Here is a 27,202-nt window from a genome sequence, read left to right on the forward strand (position 1 = left end):
TATATTTTTTCTTCCGACCCTCATGCTACTTTCAAGTAATGAGCATTGCAGCAATCAAACTTGGATGCCCAAGTTTCGTTCTCCTAGGTTGAAGCATTCGTTTGCAGTAACAGTTTGAATTTTTAGGTTTCACTCTGTTTTGTCCTATATTGACAGATGCAGTTCGATCTCTAAATCAAACACGGTTTGTGCTAGCTTCTTGAAACTTGACAAAATACTGTAGTTCTACGTTCTATCTCTAAGGTTTGTTTCCTATTGATGTAGCCTAATGCAGGGACTGGCGAATAACACTTTTATTGAAAGGGGTTGCCAAACTTCCAAAAACTAGAGTCTTCTGAAATCTCAACATATATTTTTTCATCCAATCTTCATGATACTTTCAAGTAATGATCAGTACACCATTCCCACTTGGATGCAAAAGTTTTGTTCTTCTAGGTTGAAGCATTCGTTTGCAGGAACGGTTTGAATTTTTAGGTTTCACTCTGTTTTCTCCTATATTGACAGATGCAGTTAGAACTTTAAATCAAACACGGTTTGTGCTAGCTACATGAAACATGACACAATAAAGTAGTTCTACGTTCTATCCCTAAGGTTTGTTTCCTCTTGATGTAGCCTTAAGCAGAGACTGGCGAATAACACATTCAATGAAAAGCGTTGTTAGGCTGCCAAAAACTACAGTCTCCTGAAATCTCATCATATATTTTTTCTTCCGACCCTCATGCTACTTTCAAGTAATGAGCAGTGCACCAATCAAACTTGCATGTCCAAGTTTCGTTCTCCTAGGTTGAAGCTTTCGTTTGCAGTAACAGTTTGAATTTTTAGGTTTCACTCTGTTTTGTCCTATATTGACAGATGCAGTTCGAACTCTAAATCAAACACGGTTTGTGCTAGCTTCTTGAAACTTGACAAAATACTGTAGTTCTACGTTCTATCTCTAAGGTTTGTTTCCTCTTGATGTAGCCTAATGCAGGGACTGGCGAACAACACTTTTATTGAAAGGGGTTGCCAAACTTCCAAAAACTAGAGTCTTCTGAAATCTCAACATATATTTTTTCATCCAATCTTCATGATACATTCAAGTAATGATCAGTACACCATTCCCACTTGGATGCCCAAGTTTTGTTCTTCTAGGTTGAAGCATTTGTTTGCAGGAACAGGTTGAATTTTTAGGTTTCACTCTGTTTTCTCCTATATTGACAGATGCAGTTAGAACTTTAAATCAAACACGGTTTGTGCTAGCTACTTGAAACATGACACAAAAAGTAGTTCTACTTTCTATCCCTAAAGTTTGTTTCCTCTTGATGTAGCCTTAAGCAGAGACTGGAGAATAACACATTCAATGAAAGGCGATGTTAGGCTGCCAAAAAACTACAGTCTCCTGAAATCTCATCATATATTTTTTCTTCCGACCCTCATGCTACTTTCAAGTAATGAGCAGTGCACCAATCAAACCTGGATGCCCAAGTTTCGTTCTCCTAGGTTGAAGCATTCGTTTGCTGTAACAGTTTGAATTTTTAGGTTTCACTCTGTTTTGTCCTATATTGACAGATGCAGCTAGAACTCTAAATCAAACACGGTTTGTGCTAGCTTCTTGAAACTTGACACAATAAAGTAGTTCTACATTCTATCTCTAAGGTTTGTTTCCTCTTGATGTAGCCTAAAGCAGGGACTGGCGAATAACACTTATATTGAAAGGGGTTGCCAAACTTTCAAAAAACTAGAGTCTCCTGAAATCTCAACATATATTTTTTCATCGAATCTTCATGATACATTCAAGTAATGATCAGTACACCATTCCCACTTGGATGCCCAAGTTTTGTTCTTCTAGGTTGAAGCATTACTTTGTAGGAACAGTTTGAATTTTTAGGTTTCACTTTTTTTTGTCCTATATTGACAGATGCAGTTCGAACTCTAAATCAAACACGGTTTGTGCTAGCTTCTTGAAACTTGACAAAATACTGTAGTTCTACGTTCTATCTCTAAGGTTGTTTCCTCTTGATGTAGCCTAATGCAGGGACTGGTGAATAACACTTTTATTGAAAGGGGTTGCCAAACTTCCAAAAACTAGAGTCTTCTGAAATCTCAACATATATTTTTTCATCCAATCTTCATGATACTTTCAAGTAATGATCAGTACACCATTCCCACTTGGATGCCCAAGTTTTGTTCTTCTAGGTTGAAGCATTCGTTTGCAGGAACAGTTTGAATTTTTAGGTTTCACTCTGTTTTCTCCTATATTGACAGACGCAGTTAGAACATTAAATCAAACACGGTTTGTGCTAGCTATTTGAAACATGACACAATAAAGTAGTTCTACGTTCTATCCCTAAGGTTTGTTTCCTCTTGATGTAGCCTTAAGCAGAGACTGGCGAATAACACATTCAATGAAAGGCGTTGTTAGGCTGCCAAAAAACTACAGTCTCCTGAAATCTCATCATATATTCTTTCTTCCGACCTTCATGATACTTTCAAGTAATGAGCAGTGCCCCAATCAACTTGGATGAGCAAATTTTGTTCTACTAGGTTGAAGCATTCGTTTGCAGTAACAGTTTGAATTTTTAGGTTTCACTCTGTTTTGTCCTATATTGACAGATGCAGTTCGAACTCTAAATCAAACACGGTTTGTGCTAGCTTCTTGAAACTTGACAAAATACTGTAGTTCTACGTTCTATCTCTAAGGTTTGTTTCCTCTTGATGTAGCCTAATGCAGGGACTGGCGAATAACACTTTTATTGAAAGGGGTTGCCAAACTTCCAAAAACTAGAGTCTTCTGAAATCTCAACATATATTTTTTCATCCAATCTTCATGATACTTTCAAGTAATGATCAGTACACCAATCCCACTTTGATGCTCAAGTTTCATTCTCCTACGTTGAAGCATTTGTTTGCAGAAACAGTTTGAATTTTTAGGTTTCACTTTGTTTTCTCCTATATTGACAAACGTAGTTCAAACTCTAAATCATACACGGTTTGGGCTAGCTTCTTGAAACTTGACACAATAAAGTAGTTCTACATTCTATCCCTAAGGTTTGTTTGCTCTTGATGTAGCCTTCAGCACAGACTGGCGAATAACACTTTCAATGAAAGGCGTTGTTAGGCTGCCAAAAAACTAGAGTCTCCTGAAATCTCAACACATATTTTTTTTCCGACCTTAATGATACTTTCAAGTAATGAGCAGTACACCAATCAAACTTGGATGCCCAAGTTTCGTTCTCCTAGGATGATGCATTCGTTTGCGGTAACAGTTTGAATTTCTAGGTTTCACTCTGTTTTCTCCCATATTGACAGATGCAGCTAGAACTCTAAATCAAACACGGTTTGTGCTAGCTTCTTGAAACTTGACACAATAAAGTATTTCTACGTTCTATCTCTAAGGTTTGTTTCCTCTTGATGTAGCCTAATGCAGGGACTGGCGAATAACACTTATATTGATAGGGGTTGCCAAACTTTCAAAAAACTAGAGTCTCCAGAAATCTCAACATATATTTTTTCATCCAATCTTCATGATACATTCAAGTAATTATCAGTACACCAGTCCCACTTGGATGCTCAAGATTTGTTCTTCTAGGTTGAAGCATTCGTTTGCAGGAACAGTTTGAATTTTTAGGTTTCACTCTGTTTTCTCCTATATTGACAGATGCAGTTAGAACTTTAAATCAAACACGGTTTGTGCTAGCTACTTGAAACATGACACAATAAAGTAGTTCTACGTTCTATCCCTAAGGTTTGTTTCCTCTTGATGTAGCCTTCAGCACAGACTGGCGAATAACACATTCAATGAAAGGCGTTGTTAGGCTGCCAAAAAACTACAGTCTCCTGAAATCTCATCATATATTTTTTCTTCCGACCTTCATGATACTTTCAAGTAATGAGCAGTGCACCAATCAAACTTGGATGCCCAAGTTTTGTTCTCCTAGGTTGAAGCATTCGTTTGCAGTAACAGTTTGAATTTTTAGGTTTCACTCTGTTTTGTCCTATATTGACAGATGCAGTTCGAAATCTAAATCAAACACGATTTGTGCTAGATTCTTGAAACTTGACAAAATACTGTCGTTCTATGTTCTATCTCTTAGGTTTGTTTCCTCTTGATGTAGCCTAATGCAGGGACTGGCGAACAACACTTTTATTGAAAGGGGTTGCCAAACTTCCAAAAACTAGAGTCTTCTGAAATCTCAACATATATTTTTTCATCCAATCTTCATGATACATTCAAGTAATGATCAGTACACCATTCCCACTTAGATGCCCAAGTTTTGTTCTTCTAGGTTGAAGCATTCGTTTGCAGGAACAGTTTGAATTTTTAGGTTTCACTCTGTTTTCTCCTATATTTACAGATACAGTTAGAACTTTAAATCAAACACGGTTTGTGCTAGCTACTTGAAACATGACACAATAAAGTAGTTCTACGTTCTATCCCTAAGGTTTGTTTCCTCTTGATGTAGCCTTAAGCAGAGACTGGCGAATAACACATTCAATGAAAGGCGATGTTAGGCTGCCAAAAATCTACAGTCTCCTGAAATCTCATCATATATTTTTTCTTCCGACCCTTATGCTACTTTCAAGTAATGACCAGTGCACCAATCAAACTTGGATGCCCAAGTTTCGTTCTCCTAGGTTGAAGCATTCGTTTGCAGGAATGGTTTGAATTTTTAGGTTTCACTCTGTTTTCTCCTATATTGACAGATGCAGTTAGAACTTTAAATCAAACACGGTTTGTGCTAGCTACTTGAAACATGACACAATAAAGTAGTTCTACGTTCTATCTTCATGGTTTGTTTCCTCTTGATGTAGCCTTAAGCACAGACTGGCGAATAACACTTTCAATGAAAGGCGTTGTTAGGATGCCAAAAACCTAGAGTCTCCTGAAATCTCAAAACATATTTTTTTCCGACCTTAATGATACTTTCAAGTAATGAGCAGTACACCAATCAAACTTGGATGCCCAAGTTTCGTTCTCCTAGGTTGATGCATTCGTTTGCAGTAACAGTTTGAATTTCTAGGTTTCACTCTGTTTTCTCCTATATTGACAGATGCAGTTCGAACACTAAATCAAAAACGGTTTTTGCTAGCTTCTTGAAACTTGACACAATAAAGTAGTTCTACGTTCTATCTCTAAGGTTTGTTTCCTCTTGATGTAGCCTAATGCAGGGACTGGCGAATAACACCTTTATTGAAAGGGGTTGCCAAACTTCCAAAAACTAGAGTCTTCTGAAATCTCAACATATATTTTTTCATCCAATCTTCATGATACTTTCAAGTAATCATCAGTACACCAATCCCACTTGGATGCTCAAGTTTCATTCTCCTACGTTGAAGCATTCGTTTGCAGGAACAGTTTGAATTTTTAGGTTTCACTTTGTTTTCTCCTATATTGAGAAACGTAGTTCAAACTCTAAATCATACACGGTTTGGGCTAGCTTCTTGAAACTTGACACAATAAAGTAGTTCTACATTCTATCCCTAAGGTTTGTTTGCTCTTGATGTAGCCTTCAGCACAGACTGGCGAATAACACTTTCAATGAAAGGCGTTGTTAGGCTGCCAAAAAACTAGAGTCTCCTGAAATCTCAACACATATTTTTTTTCCGACCTTAATGATACTTTCAAGTAATGAGCAGTACACCAATCAAACTTGGATGCCCAAGTTTCGTTCTCCTAGGTTGATGCATTCGTTTGCCGTAACAGTTTGAATTTCTAGGTTTCACTCTGTTTTCTCCCATATTGACAGATGCAGCTAGAACTCTAAATCAAACACGGTTTGTGCTAGCTTCTTGAAACTTGACACAATAAAGTAGTTCTACGTTCTATCTCTAAGGTTTGTTTCCTCTTGATGTAGCCTAAAGCAGGGACTGGCGAATAACACTTATATTGAAAGGGGTTGCCAAACTTTCAAAAAACTAGAGTCTCCTGAAATCTCAACATATATTTTTTCATCCAATCTTCATGATACATTCAAGTAATGATCAGTACACCATTCCCACTTGGATGCCCAAGTTTTGTTCTTGTAGGTTGAAGCATTCGTTTGCAGGAACAGTTTGAATTTTTAGGTTTCACTCTGTTTTCTCCTATATTGACAGATGCACTTAGAACTTAAAATCAAACAAGGTTTGTGCTAGCTACTTGAAACATGACACAATAAAGTAGTTCTACGTTCTATCCCTAAGATTTGTTTCCTCTTGATGTAGCCTTAAGCAGAGACTGGCAAATAACACATTCAATGAAAGGCGTTGTTAGGCTGCCAAAAAACTACAGTCTCCTGAAATCTCATCATATATTTTTTCTTCCGACCTTCATGATACTTTCAAGTAATGAGCAGTGCACCAATCAAACTTGGATGCCCAAGTTTCGTTCTCCTAGGTTGAAGCATTCGTTTGCAGGAACAGTTTGAATTTTTAGGTTTCACTCTGTTTTGTCCTATATTGACATATGCAGTTCGAACTCTAAATCAAACACGGTTTGTGCTAGCTTCTTGAAACTTGACAAAATACTGTAGTTCTACGTTCTATCTCTTAGGTTTGTTTCCTCTTGATGTAGCCTAATGCAGGGACTGGCGAACAACACTTTTATTGAAAGGGGTTGCCAAACTTCCAAAAACTACAGTCTTCTGAAATCTCAACATATATTTTTTCGTCCAATCTTCATGATACATTCAAGTAATGATCAGTACACCAATCCCACTTGGATGCCCAAGTTTTGTTCTTCTAGGTTGAAGCATTCGTTTGCAGGAACAGTTTGAATTTTTAGGTTTCACTCTGTTTTCTCCTATATTGACAGATGCAGTTAGAACTTTAAATCAAACACGGTTTGTGCTAGCTACATGAAACATGACACAATAAAGTAGTTCTACGTTCTATCCCTAAGGTTTGTTTCCTCTTGATGTAGCCTTAAGCAGAGACTGGCGAATAACACATTCAATGAAAAGCGTTGTTAGGCTGCCAAAAAACTACAGTCTCCTGAAATCTCATCATATATTTTTTCTTCCGACCCTCATGCTACTTTCAAGTAATGAGCAGTGCACCAATCAAACTTGCATGTCCAAGTTTCGTTCTCCTAGGTTGAAGCTTCGTTTGCAGTAACAGTTTGAATTTTTAGGTTTCACTCTGTTTTGTCCTATATTGACAGATGCAGTTCGAACTCTAAATCAAACACGGTTTGTGCTAGCTTCTTGAAACTTGACAAAATACTGTAGTTCTACGTTCTATCTCTAAGGTTTGTTTCCTCTTGATGTAGCCTAATGCAGGGACTGGCGAACAACACTTTTATTGAAAGGGGTTGCCAAACTTCCAAAAACTAGAGTCTTCTGAAATCTCAACATATATTTTTTCATCCAATCTTCATGATACATTCAAGTAATATTCAGTACACCATTCCCACTTGGATGCCCAAGTTTTGTTCTTCTAGGTTGAAGCATTTGTTTGCAGGAACAGTTTGAATTTTTAGGTTTCACTCTGTTTTCTCCTATATTGACAGATGCAGTTAGAACTTTAAATCAAACACGGTTTGTGCTAGCTACTTGAAACATGACACAAAAAGTAGTTCTACTTTCTATCCCTAAGGTTTGTTTCCTCTTGATGTAGCCTTAAGCAGAGACTGGCGAATAAAACATTCAATGAAAGGCGATGTTAGGCTGCCAAAAATCTACAGTCTCCTGAAATCTCATCATATATTTTTTCTTCCGACCCTCATGCTACTTTCAAGTAATGAGCAGTGCACCAAAAAACCTGGATGCCCAAGTTTCGTTCTCCTAGGATGAAGCATTCGTTTGCTGTAACAATTTGAATTTTTAGGTTTCACTCTGTTTTGTCCTATATTGACAGATGCAGCTAGAACTCTAAATCAAACACGGTTTGCGCTAGCTTCTTGAAACTTGACACAATAAAGTAGTTCTACATTCTATCTCTAAGGTTTGTTTCCTCTTGATGTAGCCTAAAGCAGGGACTGGCGAATAACACTTATATTGAAAGGGGTTGCCAAACTTTCAAAAAACTAGAGTCTCCTGAATCTCAACATATATTTTTTCATCGAATCTTCATGATACATTCAAGTAATGATCAGTACACCATTCCCACTTGGATGCCCAAGTTTTGTTCTTCTAGGTTGAAGCATTCCTTTGTAGGAACAGTTTGAATTTTTAGGTTTCACTTTTTTTTGTCCTATATTGACAGATGCAGTTCGAACTCTAAATCAAACACGGTTTGTGCTAGCTTCTTGAAACTTGACAAAATACTGTAGTTCTACGTTCTATCTCTAAGGTTGTTTCCTCTTGATGTAGCCTAATGCAGGGACTGGCGAATAACACTTTTATTGAAAGGGGTTGCCAAACTTCCAAAAACTAGAGTCTTCTGAAATCTCAACATATATTTTTTCATCCAATCTTCATGATACTTTCAAGTAATGATCAGTACACCATTCCCACTTGGATGCCCAAGTTTTGTTCTTCTAGGTTGAAGCATTCGTTTGCAGGAACAGTTTGAATTTTTAGGTTTCACTCTGTTTTCTCCTATATTGACAGAAGCAGTTAGAACATTAAATCAAACACGGTTTGTGCTAGCTATTTGAAACATGACACAATAAAGTAGTTCTACGTTCTATCCCTAAGGTTTGTTTCCTCTTGATGTAGCCTTAAGCAGAGACTGGCGAATAACACATTCAATGAAAGGCGTTGTTAGGCTGCCAAAAAACTACAGTCTCCTGAAATCTCATCATATATTCTTTCTTCCGACCTTCATGATACTTTCAAGTAATGAGCAGTGCACCAATCAAACTTGGATGCCCAAGTTTCGTTCTCCTATGTTGAAGCATTCGTTTGCAGTAACAGTTTGAATTTTTAGGTTTCACTCTGTTTTGTCCTATATTGACAGATGCAGTTCGAACTCTAAATCAAACACGGTTTGTGCTAGCTTCTTGAAACTTGACAAAATACTGTAGTTCTACGTTCTATCTCTAAGGTTTGTTTCCTCTTGATGTAGCCTAATGCAGGGACTGGCGAATAACACTTTTATTGAAAGGGGTTGCCAAACTTCCAAAAACTAGAGTCTTCTGAAATCTCAACATATATTTTTTCATCCAATCTTCATGATACTTTCAAGTAATGATCAGTACACCAATCCCACTTGGATGCTCAAGTTTCATTCTCCTACGTTTAAGCATTTGTTTGCAGGAACAGTTTGAATTTTTAGGTTTCACTTTGTTTTCTCCTATATTGACAAACGTAGTTCAAACTCTAAATCATACACGGTTTGGGCTAGCTTCTTGAAACTTGACACAATAAAGTAGTTCTACATTCTATCCCTAAGGTTTGTTTCCTCTTGATGTAGCCTTCAGCACAGACTGGCGAATAACACTTTCAATGAAAGGCGTTGTTAGGCTGCCAAAAAACTAGAGTCTCCTGAAATCTCAACACATATTTTTTTTCCGACCTTAATGATACTTTCAAGTAATGAGCAGTACACCAATCAAACTTGGATGCCCAAGTTTTGTTCTTCTAGGTTGAAGCATTTGTTTGCAGGAACAGTTTGAATTTTTAGGTTTCACTCTGTTTTCTCCTATATTGACAGATGCAGTTAGAACTTTAAATCAAACACGGTTTGTGCTAGCTACTTGAAACATGACACAATAAAGTAGTTCTACGTTCTATCCCTAAGGTTTGTTTCCTCTTGATGTAGCCTTAAGCAGAGACTGGCGAATAACACATTCAATGAAAGGCGTTGTTAGGCTGCCAAAAAACTACAGTCTCCTGAAATCTCATCATATATTTTTTCTTCCGACCCTCATGCTACTTTCAAGTAATGAGCAGTGCACCAATCAAACTTGCATGTCCAAGTTTCGTTCTCCTAGGTTGAAGCATTCGTTTGCTGTAACAGTTTGAATTTTTAGGTTTCACTCTGTTTTGTCCTATATTGACAGATGCAGCTAGTACTCTAAATCAAACACGGTTTGTGCTAGATTCTTGAAACTTGACACAATAAAGTAGTTCTACATTCTATCTCTAAGGTTTGTTTCCTCTTGATGTAGCCTAAAGCAGGGACTGGCGAATAACACTTATATTGAAAGGGGTTACCAAACTTTCAAAAAACTAGAGTCTCCTGAAATCTCAACATATATTTTTTCATCGAATCTTCATGATACATTCAAGTAATGATCAGTACCCCATTCCCACTTGGATGCCCAAGTTTTGTTCTTCTAGGTTGAAGCATTCGTTTGTAGGAACAGTTTGAATTTTTAGGTTTCACTTTTTTTTGTCCTATATTGACAGATGCAGTTCGAACTCTAAATCAAACACGGTTTGTGCTAGCTTCTTGAAACTTGACAAAATACTGTAGTTCTACGTTCTATCTCTAAGGTTGTTTCCTCTTGATGTAGCCTAATGCAGGGACTGGCGAATAACACTTTTATTGAAAGGGGTTTGCCAAACTTCCAAAAACTAGAGTCTTCTGAAATCTCAACATATATTTTTTCATCCAATCTTCATGATACTTTCAAGTAATGATCAGTACACCAATCCCACTTGGATGCTCAAGTTTCATTCTCCTACGTTGAAGCATTTGTTTGCAGGAACAGTTTGAATTTTTAGGTTTCACTCTATTTCTCCTATATTGACAAATGTAGTTCAAACTCTAAATCATACACGGTTTGGGCTAGCTTCTTGAAACTTGACACAATAAAGTAGTTCTACATTCTATCCCTAAGGTTTGTTTCCTCTTGATGTAGCCTTCAGCACAGACTGGCGAATAACACTTTCAATGAAAGGCGTTGTTATTCTGCCAAAAAACTAGAGTCTCCTGAAATCTCAACACATATTTTTTTTCCGACCTTAGTGATACTTTCAAGTAATGAGCAGTACACCAATCAAACTTGGATGCCCAAGTTTCGTTCTCCTAGGTTGATGCATTCGTTTGCAGTAACCGTTTGAATTTCTAGGTTTCACTCTGTTTTCTCCTATATTGACAGATGCAGCTAGAACTCTAAATCAAACACGGTTGGTGCTAGCTTCTTGAAACTTGACACAATAAAGTAGTTCTACGTTCTATCTCTAAGTTTTGTTTCCTCTCGATGTAGCCTAAAACAGGGACTGGCGAATAATACTTATATTGAAAGGGGTTGCCAAACTTTCAAAAAACTAGAGTCTTCTGAAATCTCAACATATATTTTTTCATCCAATCTTCATGATACATTCAAGTAATGATCAGTACACCATTCCCACTTGGATGCCCAAGTTTTGTTCTTCTAGGTTGAAGCATTTGTTTGCAGGAACAGTTTGAATTTTTAGGTTTCACTCTGTTTTCTCCTATATTGACAGATGCAGTTAGAACTTTAAATCAAACACGGTTTGTGCTAGCTACTTGAAACATGACACAATAAAGTAGTTCTACGTTCTATCCCTAAGGTTTGTTTCCTCTTGATGTAGCCTTAAACCGAGACTGGCGAATAACACATTCAATGAAAGGCGTTGTTAGGCTGCCAAAAAACTACAGTCTCCTGAAATCTCATCATATATTTTTTCTTCCGACCCTCATGCTACTTTCAAGTAATGAGCAGTGCACCAATCAAACTTGCATGTCCAAGTTTCGTTCTCCTAGGTTGAAGCTTTCGTTTGCAGTAACAGTTTGAATTTTTAGGTTTCACTCTGTTTTGTTCTATATTGACAGATGCAGTTCGAACTCTAAATCAAACACGGTTTGTGCTAGCTTCTTGAAACTTGACAAAATACTGTAGTTCTACGTTCTATCTCTAAGGTTTGTTTCCTCTTGATGTAGCCTAATGCAGGGACTGGCGAACAACACTTTTATTGAAATTGGTTGCCAAACTTCCAAAAACTAGAGTCTTCTGAAATCTCAACATATATTTTTTCATCCAATCTTCATGATACATTCAAGTAATGATCAGTACACCATTCCCACTTGGATGCCCAAGTTTTGTTCTTCTAGGTTGAAGCATTTGTTTGCAGGAACAGTTTGAATTTTTAGGTTTCCCTCTGTTTTCTCCTATATTGACAGATGCAGTTAGAACTTTAAATCAAACACGGTTTGTGCTAGCTACTTGAAACATGACACAAAAAGTAGTTCTACTTTCTATCCCTAAGGTTTGTTTCCTCTTGATGTAGCCTTAAGCAGAGACTGGCGAATAACACATTCAATGAAAGGCGATGTTAGGCTGCCGAAAAACTACAGTCTCCTGAAATCTCATCATATATGTTTTTCTTCCGACCCTCATGCTACTTTCAAGTAATGAGCAGTGCACCAATCAAACTTGGATGCCCAAGTTTCGTTCTCCTAGGTTGAAGCATTCGTTTGCTGTAACAGTTTGAATTTTTAGGTTTCACTCTGTTTTGTCCTATATTGACAGATGCAGCTAGTACTCTAAATCAAACACGGTTTGTGCTATCTTCTTGAAACTTGACACAATAAAGTAGTTCTACATTCTATCTCTAAGGTTTGTTTCCTCTTGATGTAGCCTAAAGCAGGGACTGGCGAATAACACTTATATTGAAAGGGATTACCAAACTTTCAAAAAACTAGAGTCTCCTGAAATCTCAACATATATTTTTTCATCGAATCTTCATGATACATTCAAGTAATGATCAGTACCCCATTCCCACTTGGATGCCCAAGTTTTGTTCTTCTAGGTTGAAGCATTCGTTTGTAGGAACAGTTTGAATTTTTAGGTTTCACTTTTTTTTGTCCTATATTGACAGATGCAGTTCAAACTCTAAATCAAACACGGTTTGTGCTAGCTTCTTGAAACTTGACAAAATACTGTAGTTCTACGTTCTATCTCTAAGGTTGTTTCCTCTTTATGTAGCCTAATGCAGGGACTGGCGAATAACACTTTTATTGAAAGGGGTTTGCCAAACTTCCAAAAACTAGAGTCTTCTGAAATCTCAACATATATTTTTTCATCCAATCTTCATGATACTTTCAAGTAATGATCAGTACAAAAATCCCACTTGGATGCTCAAGTTTCATTCTCCTACGTTGAAGCATTTGTTTGCAGGAACTGTTTGAATTTTTAGGTTTCACTCTATTTCTCCTATATTGACAAATGTAGTTCAAACTCTAAATCATACACGGTTTGGGCTAGCTTCTTGAAACTTGACACAATAAAGTAGTTCTACATTCTATCGCTAAGGTTTGTTTCCTCTTGATGTAGCCTTCAGCACAGACTGGCGAATAACACTTTCAATGAAAGGCGTTGTTAGGCTGCCAAAAAACTAGAGTCTCCTGAAATCTCAACACATATTTTTTTTCCGACCTTAGTGATACTTTCAAGTAATGAGCAGTACACCAATCAAACTTGGATGCCCAAGTTTCGTTCTCCTAGGTTGATGCATTCGTTTGCAGTAACCGTTTGAATTTCTAGGTTTCACTCTGTTTTCTCCTTTATTGACAGATGCAGCTAGAACTCTAAATCAAACACGGTTGGTGCTAGCTTCTTGAAACTTGACACAATAAAGTAGTATTACGTTCTATCTCTAAGTTTTGTTTCCTCTCGATGTAGCCTAAAACAGGGACTGGCGAATAACACTTATGTTGAAAGGGGTTGCCAAACTTTCAAAAAACTAGAGTCTTCTGAAATCTCAACATATATTTTTTCATCCAATCTTCATGATACATTCAAGTAATGATCAGTACACCATTCCCACTTGGATGCCCAAGTTTTGTTCTTCTAGGTTGAAGCATTTGTTTGCAGGAACAGTTTGAATTTTTAGGTTTCACTCTGTTTTCTCCTATATTGACAGATGCAGTTAGAACTTTAAATCAAACACGGTTTGTGCTAGCTACTTGAAACATGACACAAAAAGTAGTTCTACTTTCTATCCCTAAGGTTTGTTTCCTCTTGATGTAGCCTTAAGCAGAGACTGGCGAATAACACATTCAATGAAAGGCGATGTTAGGCTGCCGAAAAACTACAGTCTCCTGAAATCTCATCATATATGTTTTTCTTCCGACCCTCATGCTACTTTCAAGTAATGAGCAGTGCACCAATCAAACTTGGATGCCCAAGTTTCGTTCTCCTAGGTTGAAGCATTCGTTTGCTGTAACAGTTTGAATTTTTAGGTTTCACTCTGTTTTGTCCTATATTGACAGATGCAGCTAGTACTCTAAATCAAACACGGTTTGTGCTAGCTTCTTGAAACTTGACACAATAAAGTAGTTCTACATTCTATCTCTAAGGTTTGTTTCCTCTTGATGTAGCCTAAAGCAGGGACTGGCGAATAACACTTATATTGAAAGGGGTTACCAAACTTTCAAAAAACTAGAGTCTCCTGAAATCTCAACATATATTTTTTCATCGAATCTTCATGATACATTCAAGTAATGATCAGTACCCCATTCCCACTTGGATGCCCAAGTTTTGTTCTTCTAGGTTGAAGCATTCGTTTGTAGGAACAGTTTGAATTTTTAGGTTTCACTTTTTTTTGTCCTATATTGACAGATGCAGTTCGAACTCTAAATCAAACACGGTTTGTGCTAGCTTCTTGAAACTTGACAAAATACTGTAGTTCTACGTTCTATCTCTAAGGTTGTTTCCTCTTGATGTAGCCTAATGCAGGGACTGGCGAATAACACTTTTATTGAAAGGGGTTTGCCAAACTTCCAAAAACTAGAGTCTTCTGAAATCTCAACATATATTTTTTCATCCAATCTTCATGATACTTTCAAGTAATGATCAGTACACCAATCCCACTTGGATGCTCAAGTTTCATTCTCCTACGTTGAAGCATTTGTTTGCAGGAACAGTTTGAATTTTTAGGTTTCACTCTATTTCTCCTATATTGACAAATGTAGTTCAAACTCTAAATCATACACGGTTTGGGCTAGCTTCTTGAAACTTGACACAATAAAGTAGTTCTACATTCTATCCCTAAGGTTTGTTTCCTCTTGATGTAGCCTTCAGCACAGACTGGCGAATAACACTTTCAATGAAAGGCGTTGTTATTCTGCCAAAAAACTAGAGTCTCCTGAAATCTCAACACATATTTTTTTTCCGACCTTAGTGATACTTTCAAGTAATGAGCAGTACACCAATCAAACTTGGATGCCCAAGTTTCGTTCTCCTAGGTTGATGCATTCGTTTGCAGTAACCGTTTGAATTTCTAGGTTTCACTCTGTTTTCTCCTATATTGACAGATGCAGCTAGAACTCTAAATCAAACACGGTTGGTGCTAGCTTCTTGAAACTTGACACAATAAAGTAGTTCTACGTTCTATCTCTAAGTTTTGTTTCCTCTCGATGTAGCCTAAAACAGGGACTGGCGAATAATACTTATATTGAAAGGGGTTGCCAAACTTTCAAAAAACTAGAGTCTTCTGAAATCTCAACATATATTTTTTCATCCAATCTTCATGATACATTCAAGTAATGATCAGTACACCATTCCCACTTGGATGCCCAAGTTTTGTTCTTCTAGGTTGAAGCATTTGTTTGCAGGAACAGTTTGAATTTTTAGGTTTCACTCTGTTTTCTCCTATATTGACAGATGCAGTTAGAACTTTAAATCAAACACGGTTTGTGCTAGCTACTTGAAACATGACACAATAAAGTAGTTCTACGTTCTATCCCTAAGGTTTGTTTCCTCTTGATGTAGCCTTAAACCGAGACTGGCGAATAACACATTCAATGAAAGGCGTTGTTAGGCTGCCAAAAAACTACAGTCTCCTGAAATCTCATCATATATTTTTTCTTCCGACCCTCATGCTACTTTCAAGTAATGAGCAGTGCACCAATCAAACTTGCATGTCCAAGTTTCGTTCTCCTAGGTTGAAGCTTTCGTTTGCAGTAACAGTTTGAATTTTTAGGTTTCACTCTGTTTTGTTCTATATTGACAGATGCAGTTCGAACTCTAAATCAAACACGGTTTGTGCTAGCTTCTTGAAACTTGACAAAATACTGTAGTTCTACGTTCTATCTCTAAGGTTTGTTTCCTCTTGATGTAGCCTAATGCAGGGACTGGCGAACAACACTTTTATTGAAATTGGTTGCCAAACTTCCAAAAACTAGAGTCTTCTGAAATCTCAACATATATTTTTTCATCCAATCTTCATGATACATTCAAGTAATGATCAGTACACCATTCCCACTTGGATGCCCAAGTTTTGTTCTTCTAGGTTGAAGCATTTGTTTGCAGGAACAGTTTGAATTTTTAGGTTTCCCTCTGTTTTCTCCTATATTGACAGATGCAGTTAGAACTTTAAATCAAACACGGTTTGTGCTAGCTACTTGAAACATGACACAAAAAGTAGTTCTACTTTCTATCCCTAAGGTTTGTTTCCTCTTGATGTAGCCTTAAGCAGAGACTGGCGAATAACACATTCAATGAAAGGCGATGTTAGGCTGCCGAAAAACTACAGTCTCCTGAAATCTCATCATATATGTTTTTCTTCCGACCCTCATGCTACTTTCAAGTAATGAGCAGTGCACCAATCAAACTTGGATGCCCAAGTTTCGTTCTCCTAGGTTGAAGCATTCGTTTGCTGTAACAGTTTGAATTTTTAGGTTTCACTCTGTTTTGTCCTATATTGACAGATGCAGCTAGTACTCTAAATCAAACACGGTTTGTGCTATCTTCTTGAAACTTGACACAATAAAGTAGTTCTACATTCTATCTCTAAGGTTTGTTTCCTCTTGATGTAGCCTAAAGCAGGGACTGGCGAATAACACTTATATTGAAAGGGATTACCAAACTTTCAAAAAACTAGAGTCTCCTGAAATCTCAACATATATTTTTTCATCGAATCTTCATGATACATTCAAGTAATGATCAGTACCCCATTCCCACTTGGATGCCCAAGTTTTGTTCTTCTAGGTTGAAGCATTCGTTTGTAGGAACAGTTTGAATTTTTAGGTTTCACTTTTTTTTGTCCTATATTGACAGATGCAGTTCAAACTCTAAATCAAACACGGTTTGTGCTAGCTTCTTGAAACTTGACAAAATACTGTAGTTCTACGTTCTATCTCTAAGGTTGTTTCCTCTTTATGTAGCCTAATGCAGGGACTGGCGAATAACACTTTTATTGAAAGGGGTTTGCCAAACTTCCAAAAACTAGAGTCTTCTGAAATCTCAACATATATTTTTTCATCCAATCTTCATGATACTTTCAAGTAATGATCAGTACAAAAATCCCACTTGGATGCTCAAGTTTCATTCTCCTACGTTGAAGCATTTGTTTGCAGGAACTGTTTGAATTTTTAGGTTTCACTCTATTTCTCCTATATTGACAAATGTAGTTCAAACTCTAAATCATACACGGTTTGGGCTAGCTTCTTGAAACTTGACACAATAAAGTAGTTCTACATTCTATCCCTAAGGTTTGTTTCCTCTTGATGTAGCCTTCAGCACAGACTGGCGAATAACACTTTCAATGAAAGGCGTTGTTAGGCTGCCAAAAAACTAGAGTCTCCTGAAATCTCAACACATATTTTTTTTCCGACCTTAGTGATACTTTCAAGTAATGAGCAGTACACCAATCAAACTTGGATGCCCAAGTTTCGTTCTCCTAGGTTGATGCATTCGTTTGCAGTAACCGTTTGAATTTCTAGGTTTCACTCTGTTTTCTCCTTTATTGACAGATGCAGCTAGAACTCTAAATCAAACACGGTTGGTGCTAGCTTCTTGAAACTTGACACAATAAAGTAGTATTACGTTCTATCTCTAAGTTTTGTTTCCTCTCGATGTAGCCTAAAACAGGGACTGGCGAATAACACTTATGTTGAAAGGGGTTGCCAAACTTTCAAAAAACTAGAGTCTTCTGAAATCTCAACATATATTTTTTCATCCAATCTTCATGATACATTCAAGTAATGATCAGTACACCATTCCCACTTGGATGCCCAAGTTTTGTTCTTCTAGGTTGAAGCATTTGTTTGCAGGAACAGTTTGAATTTTTAGGTTTCACTCTGTTTTCTCCTATATTGACAGATGCAGTTAGAACTTTAAATCAAACACGGTTTGTGCTAGCTACTTGAAACATGACACAATAAAGTAGTTCTACGTTCTATCCCTAAGGTTTGTTTCCTCTTGATGTAGCCTTAAGCAGAGACTGGCGAATAACACATTCAATGAAAGGCGTTGTTAGGCTGCCAAAAAACTACAGTCTCCTGAAATCTCATCATATATTTTTTCTTCCGACCCTCATGCTACTTTCAAGTAATGAGCAGTGCACCAATCAAACTTGCATGTCCAAGTTTCGTTCTCCTAGGTTGAAGCTTTCGTTTGCAGTAACAGTTTGAATTTTTAGGTTTCACTCTGTTTTGTTCTATATTGACAGATGCAGTTCGAACTCTAAATCAAACACGGTTTGTGCTAGCTTCTTGAAACTTGACAAAATACTGTAGTTCTACGTTCTATCTCTAAGGTTTGTTTCCTCTTGATGTAGCCTAATGCAGGGACTGGCGAACAACACTTTTATTGAAATTGGTTGCCAAACTTCCAAAAACTAGAGTCTTCTGAAATCTCAACATATATTTTTTCATCCAATCTTCATGATACATTCAAGTAATGATCAGTACACCATTCCCACTTGGATGCCCAAGTTTTGTTCTTCTAGGTTGAAGCATTTGTTTGCAGGAACAGTTTGAATTTTTAGGTTTCACTCTGTTTTCTCCTATATTGACAGATGCAGTTAGAACTTTAAATCAAACACGGTTTGTGCTAGCTACTTGAAACATGACACAAAAAGTAGTTCTACTTTCTATCCCTAAGGTTTGTTTCCTCTTGATGTAGCCTTAAGCAGAGACTGGCGAATAACACATTCAATGAAAGGCGATGTTAGGCTGCCAAAAAACTACAGTCTCCTGAAATCTCATCATATATTTTTTCTTCCGACCCTCATGCTACTTTCAAGTAAATAGCAGTGCAAAAATCAAACTTGGATGCCCAAGTTTCGTTCTCCTAGGTTGAAGCATTCGTTTGCTGTAACAGTTTGAATTTTTAGGTTTCACTCTGTTTTGTCCTATATTGACAGATGCAGCTAGTACTCTAAATCAAACACGGTTTGTGCTAGCTTCTTGAAACTTGACACAATAAAGTAGTTCTACATTCTATCTCTAAGGTTTGTTTCCTCTTGATGTAGCCTAAAGCAGGGACTGGTGAATAACACTTATATTGAAAGGGGTTACCAAACTTTCAAAAAACTAGAGTCTCCTGAAATCTCAACATATATTTTTTCATCGAATCATCATGATACATTCAAGTAATGATCAGTACCCCATTCCCACTTGGATGCCCAAGTTTTGTTCTTCTAGGTTGAAGCATTCGTTTGTAGGAACAGTTTGAATTTTTAGGTTTCACTTTTTTTTGTCCTATATTGACAGATGCAGTTCGAACTCTAAATCAAACACGGTTTGTGCTAGCTTCTTGAAACTTGACAAAATACTGTAGTTCTACGTTCTATCTCTAAGGTTGTTTCCTCTTGATGTAGCCTAATGCAGGGACTGGCGAATAACACTTTTATTGAAAGGGGTTTGCCAAACTTCCAAAAACTAGAGTCTTCTGAAATCTCAACATATATTTTTTCATCCAATCTTCATGATACTTTCAAGTAATGATCAGTACACCAATCCCACTTGGATGCTCAAGTTTCATTCTCCTACGTTGAAGCATTTGTTTGCAGGAACAGTTTGAATTTTTAGGTTTCACTCTATTTCTTTTATATTGACAAATGTAGTTCAAACTCTAAATCATACACGGTTTGGGCTAGCTTCTTGAAACTTGACACAATAAAGTAGTTCTACATTCTATCCCTAAGGTTTGTTTCCTCTTGATGTAGCCTTCAGCACAGACTGGCGAATAACACTTTCAATGAAAGGCGTTGTTATTCTGCCAAAAAACTAGAGTCTCCTGAAATCTCAACACATATTTTTTTTCCGACCTTAGTGATACTTTCAAGTAATGAGCAGTACACCAATCAAACTTGGATGCCCAAGTTTCGTTCTCCTAGGTTGATGCATTCGTTTGCAGTAACCGTTTGAATTTCTAGGTTTCACTCTGTTTTCTCCTATATTGACAGATGCAGCTAGAACTCTAAATCAAACACGGTTGGTGCTAGCTTCTTGAAACTTGACACAATAAAGTAGTTCTACGTTCTATCTCTAAGTTTTGTTTCCTCTCGATGTAGCCTAAAACAGGGACTGGCGAATAATACTTATATTGAAAGGGGTTGCCAAACTTTCAAAAAACTAGAGTCTTCTGAAATCTCAACATATATTTTTTCATCCAATCTTCATGATACATTCAAGTAATGATCAGTACACCATTCCCACTTGGATGCCCAAGTTTTGTTCTTCTAGGTTGAAGCATTTGTTTGCAGGAACAGTTTGAATTTTTAGGTTTCACTCTGTTTTCTCCTATATTGACAGATGCAGTTAGAACTTTAAATCAAACACGGTTTGTGCTAGCTACTTGAAACATGACACAATAAAGTAGTTCTACGTTCTATCCCTAAGGTTTGTTTCCTCTTGATGTAGCCTTAAGCCGAGACTGGCGAATAACACATTCAATGAAAGGCGTTGTTAGGCTGCCAAAAAACTACAGTCTCCTGAAATCTCATCATATATTTTTTCTTCCGACCCTCATGCTACTTTCAAGTAATGAGCAGTGCACCAATCAAACTTGCATGTCCAAGTTTCGTTCTCCTAGGTTGAAGCTTTCGTTTGCAGTAACAGTTTGAATTTTTAGGTTTCACTCTGTTTTGTTCTATATTGACAGATGCAGTTCGAACTCTAAATCAAACACGGTTGGTGCTAGCTTCTTGAAACTTGACACAATAAAGTAGTTCTACGTTCTATCTCTAAGTTTTGTTTCCTCTCGATGTAGCCTAAAACAGGGACTGGCGAATAACACTTATATTGAAAGGGGTTGCCAAACTTTCAAAAAACTAGAGTCTTCTGAAATCTCAACATATATTATTTCATCCAATCTTCATGATACATTCAAGTAATGATCAGTACACCATTCCCACTTGGATGCCCAAGTTTTGTTCTTCTAGGTTGAAGCATTTGTTTGCAGGAACAGTTTGAATTTTTAGGTTTCACTCTATTTTCTCCTATATTGACAGATGCAGTTAGAACTTTTAATCAAACACGGTTTGTGCTACCTACTTGAAACATGACACAATAAAGTAGTTCTACGTTCTATCCCTAAGGTTTGTTTCCTCTTGATGTAGCCTTAAGCAGAGACTGGCGAATAACACATTTAATGAAAGGCGTTGTTAGGCTGCCAAAAAACTACAGTCTCCTGAAATATCATCATATATTTTTTCTTCTGACCTTCATGATACTTTCAAGTAATGAGCAGTGCACCAATCAAACTTGGATGCCCAAGTTTCGTTCACCTAGGTTGAAGCATTCGTTTGCAGTAACAGTTTGAATTTTTAGGTTTCACTCTGTTTTGTCCTATATTGACAGATGCAGTTCGAACTCTAAATCAAACACGGTTTGTGCTAGCTTCTTGAAACTTGACAAAATACTGTAGTTCTACGTTCTATATCTATGGTTTGTTTCCTCTTGATGTAGCCTAATGCAGGGACAGGCGAATAACACTTTTATTGAAAGGGGTTGCCAAACTTCCAAAAACTAGAGTCTTCTGAAATCTCAACATATATTTTTTCATCCAATCTTCATGATACATTCAAGTAATGATCAGTACACCATTCCCACTTGGATGCCCAAGTTTTGTTCTTCTAGGTTGAAGCATTCAATTGCAGGAACAGTTTGAATTTTTAGGTTTCACTCTGTTTTCTCCTATATTGACAGAAGCAGTTAGAACATTAAATCAAACACGGTTTGTGCTAGCTATTTGAAACATGACACAATAAAGTAGTTCTACGTTCTATCCCTAAGGTTTGTTTCCTCTTGATGTAGCCTTAAGCAGAGACTGGCGAATAACACATTCAATGAAAGGCGTTGTTAGGCTGCCAAAAAACTACAGTCTCCTGAAATCTCATCATATATTCTTTCTTCCGACCTTCATGATACTTTCAAGTAATGAGCAGTGCACCAATCAACTTGGATGCGCAAGTTTTGTTCTACTAGGTTGAAGCATTCTTTTGCAGTAACAGTTTGAATTTTTAGGTTTCACTCTGTTTTGTCCTATATTGACAGATGCAGTTCGAACTCTAAATCAAACACGGTTTGTGCTAGCTTCTTGAAACTTGACAAAATACTGTAGTTCTACGTTCTATCTCTAAGGTTTGTTTCCTCTTGATGTAGCCTAATGCAGGGACTGGCGAATAACACTTTTATTGAAAGGGGTTGCCAAACTTTCAAAAACTAGAGTCTTCTGAAATCTCAACATATATTTTTTCATCCAATCTTCATGATACATTCAAGTAATGATCAGTACACCATTCCCACATGGATGCCCAAGTTTTGTTTTTCTAGGTTGAAGCATTCGTTTGCAGGAACAGTTTGAATTTTTAGGTTTCACTCTGTCTTCTCCTATATTGACAGATGCAGTTAGAACTTTAAATCAAACACGGTTTGTGCTAGCTACTTGAAACATGACACAATAAAGTAGTTCTATGTTCTATCCCTAAGGTTTGTTTCCTCTTGATGTAGCCTTAAGAAGAGACTGGCGAATAACACATTCAATGAAAGGCGTTGTTAGGCTGCCAAAAAACTACAGTCTCCTGAAATCTCATCATATATTTTTTCTTCCGACCTTCATGATACTTTCAAGTAATGAGCAGTGCACCAATCAATCTTGGATGCCCAAGTTTCGTTCTCCTAGGTTGAAGCATTCGTTTGCAGTAACAGTTTGAGTTTTTAGGTTTCACTCTGTTTGTCCTATATTGACAGATGCAGTTTGAACTCTCAATCAAACACGGTTTGTGCTAGCTTCTTGAAACTTGACAAAATACTGTAGTTCTACGTTCTATCTCTAAGGTTGTTTCCTCTTGATGTAGCCTAATGCAGGGACTGGCGAATAACCCTTTGATTGAAAGGGGTTGCCAAACTTCCAAAAACTAGAGTCTTCTGAAATCTCAACATAATTTTTGCATCCAATCTTCATGATACTTTCAAGTAATGATCAGTACACCAATCCCACTTGGATGCTCAAGTTTCATTCTCCTACGTTGAAGCATTTGTTTGCAGGAACAGTTTGAATTTTTAGGTTTCACTCTATTTCTCCTATATTGACAAATGTAGTTCAAACTCTAAATCATACACGGTTTGGGCTAGCTTCTTGAAACTTGACACAATAAAGTAGTTCCACATTCTATCCCTAAGGTTTGTTTCCTCTTGATGTAGCCTTCAGCACAGACTGGCGAATAACACTTTCAATGAAAGGCGTTGTTAGGCTGCCAAAAAACTAGAGTCTCCTGAAATCTCAACACATATTTTTTTTCCGACCTTAATGATACTTTCAAGTAATGAGCAGTACACCAATCAAACTTGGATGCCCAAGTTTCGTTCTCCTAGGTTGATGCATTCGTTTGCAGTAACAGTTTGAATTTCTAGGTTTCACTCTGTTTTCTCCCATATTGACAGATGCAGCTAGAACTCTAAATCAAACACGGTTTGTGCTAGCTTCTTGAAACTTGACACAATAAAGTAGTTCTACGTTCTATCTCTAAGGTTTGTTTCCTCTTGATGTAGCCTAATGCAGGGACTGGCGAATAACACTTTTATTGAAAGGGGTTGCCAAACTTCCAAAAACTAGAGTCTTCTGAAATCTCAACATATATTTTTTCATCCAATCTTCATGATACTTTCAATTAATGATCAGTACACCAATCCCACTAGGATGCTCAAGTTTCATTCTCCTACGTTGAAGCATTCGTTTGCAGGAACAGTTTGAATTTTTAGGTTTCACTCTGTTTTCTCCTATATTGACAAATGTAGTTCAAACTCTAAATCATACACGGTTTGGGCTAGCTTCTTGAAACTTGACACAATAAAGTAGTTCTACATTCTATCCCTATGCTTTGTTTCCTCTAGATGTAGCCTTCAGCACAGACTTTCGAATAACACTTTCAATGAAAGGTGTTGTTAGGCTGCCAAAAAACAAGAGTCTCCTGAAATCTCAACACATAATTTTTTTCCGACCTTAATGATACTTTCAAGTAATGAGCAGTACACCAATCAAACTTGGATGCCCAAGTTTCGTTCTAATAGGTTGAAGCATTCGTTTGCTGTAACAGTTTGAATTTTTTTTTTCACTCTGTTTTGTTCTATATTGACAGATGCAGTTCGAACTCTAAATCAAACACGGTTTGTGCTAGCTTCTTGAAACTTGACAAAATACTGTAGTTCTACGTTCTATCTCTAAGGTTTGTTTCCTCTTGATGTAGCCTAATGCAGGGACTGGCGAACAACACTTTTATTGAAATTGGTTGCCAAACTTCCAAAAACTAGAGTCTTCTGAAATCTCAACATATATTTTTTCATCCAATCTTCATGATACATTCAAGTAATGATCAGTACACCATTCCCACTTGGATGCCCAAGTTTTGTTCTTCTAGGTTGAAGCATTTGTTTGCAGGAACAGTTTGAATTTTTAGGTTTCACTCTGTTTTCTCCTATATTGACAGATGCAGTTAGAACTTTAAATCAAACACGGTTTGTGCTAGCTACTTGAAACATGACACAAAAAGTAGTTCTACTTTCTATCCCTAAGGTTTGTTTCCTCTTGATGTAGCCTTAAGCAGAGACTGGCGAATAACACATTCAATGAAAGGCGATGTTAGGCTGCCAAAAAACTACAGTCTCCTGAAATCTCATCATATATTTTTTCTTCCGACCCTCATGCTACTTTCAAGTAATGAGCAGTGCACCAATCAAACTTGGATGCCCAAGTTTCGTTCTCCTAGGTTGAAGCATTCGTTTGCTGTAACAGTTTGAATTTTTAGGTTTCACTCTGTTTTGTCCTATATTGACAGATGCAGCTAGTACTCTAAATCAAACACGGTTTGTGCTATCTTCTTGAAACTTGACACAATAAAGTAGTTCTACATTCTATCTCTAAGGTTTGTTTCCTCTTGATGTAGCCTAAAGCAGGGACTGGCGAATAACACTTATATTGAAAGGGGTTACCAAACTTTCAAAAAACTAGAGTCTCCTGAAATCTCAACATATATTTTTTCATCGAATCTTCATGATACATTCAAGTAATGATCAGTACCCCATTCCCACTTGGATGCCCAAGTTTTGTTCTTCTAGGTTGAAGCATTCGTTTGTAGGAACAGTTTGAATTTTTAGGTTTCACTTTTTTTTGTCCTATATTGACAGATGCAGTTCGAACTCTAAATCAAACACGGTTTGTGCTAGCTTCTTGAAACTTGACAAAATACTGTAGTTCTACGTTCTATCTCTAAGGTTGTTTCCTCTTGATGTAGCCTAATGCAGGGACTGGCGAATAACACTTTTATTGAAAGGGGTTTGCCAAACTTCCAAAAACTAGAGTCTTCTGAAATCTCAACATATATTTTTTCATCCAATCTTCATGATACTTTCAAGTAATGATCAGTACACCAATCCCACTTGGATGCTCAAGTTTCATTCTCCTACGTTGAAGCATTTGTTTGCAGGAACAGTTTGTATTTTTAGGTTTCACTCTATTTCTCCTATATTGACAAATGTAGTTCAAACTCTAAATCATACACGGTTTGGGCTAGCTTCTTGAAACTTGACACAATAAAGTAGTTCTACATTCTATCCCTAAGGTTTGTTTCCTCTTGATGTAGCCTTCAGCACAGACTGGCGAATAACACTTTCAATGAAAGGCGTTGTTAGGCTGCCAAAAAACTAGAGTCTCCTGAAATCTCAACACATATTTTTTTTCCGACCTTAGTGATACTTTCAAGTAATGAGCAGTACACCAATCAAACTTGGATGCCCAAGTTTCGTTCTCCTAGGTTGATGCATTCGTTTGCAGTAACCATTTGAATTTCTAGGTTTCACTCTGTTTTCTCCTATATTGACAGATGCAGCTAGAACTCTAAATCAAACACGGTTGGTGCTAGCTTCTTGAAACTTGACACAATAAAGTAGTTCTACGTTCTATCTCTAAGTTTTGTTTCCTCTCGATGTAGCCTAAAACAGGGACTGGCGAATAACACTTATATTGAAAGGGGTTGCCAAACTTTCAAAAAACTAGAGTCTTCTGAAATCTAAACATATATTTTTTCATCCAATCTTAATGATACATTCAAGTAATGATCAGTACACCATTCCCACTTGGATGCCCAAGTTTTGTTCTTCTAGGTTGAAGCATTCGTTTGCAGGAACAGTTTGAATTTTTAGGTTTCACTCTGTTTTCTCCTATATTGACAGATGCAGTTAGAACTTTAAATCAAACACGGTTTGTGCTACCTACTTGAAACATGACACAATAAAGTAGTTCTACGTTCTATCCCTAAGGTTTGTTTCCTCTTGATGTAGCCTTAAGCAGAGACTGGCGAATAACACATTTAATGAAAGGCGTTGTTAGGCTGCCAAAAAACTACAGTCTCCTGAAATATCATCATATATTTTTTCTTCTGACCTTCATGATACTTTCAAGTAATGAGCAGTGCACCAATCAAACTTGGATTCCCAAGTTTCGTTCACCTAGGTTGAAGCATTCGTTTGCAGTAACAGTTTGAATTTTTAGGTTTCACTCTGTTTTGTACTATATTGACAGATGCAGTTCGAACTCTAAATCAAACACGGTTTGTGCTAGCTTCTTGAAACTTGACAAAATACTGTAGTTCTACGTTCTATATCTATGGTTTGTTTCCTCTTGATGTAGCCTAATGCAGGGACTGGCGAATAACACTTTTATTGAAAGGGGTTGCCAAACTTTCAAAAACTAGAGTCTTCTGAAATCTCAACATATATTTTTTCATCGAATCTTCATGATACATTCAAGTAATGATCAGTACACCATTCCCACATGGATGCCCAAGTTTTGTTTTTCTAGGTTGAAGCATTCGTTTGCAGGAACAGTTTGAATTTTTAGGTTTCACTCTGTCTTCTCCTATATTGACAGATGCAGTTAGAACTTTAAATCAAACACGGTTTGTGCTAGCTACTTGAAACATGACACAATAAAGTAGTTCTATGTTCTATCCCTAAGGTTTGTTTCCTCTTGATGTAGCCTTAAGAAGAGACTGGCGAATAACACATTCAATGAAAGGCGTTGTTAGGCGGCCAAAAAACTACAGTCTCCTGAAATCTCATCATATATTTTTTCTTCCGACCTTCATGATACTTTCAAGTAATG

This window comes from Callospermophilus lateralis, chromosome 1 (genome assembly GCF_048772815.1).
Source record: "Callospermophilus lateralis isolate mCalLat2 chromosome 1, mCalLat2.hap1, whole genome shotgun sequence".
In the NCBI taxonomy this organism is placed as follows: Eukaryota; Metazoa; Chordata; class Mammalia; order Rodentia; family Sciuridae; genus Callospermophilus; species Callospermophilus lateralis.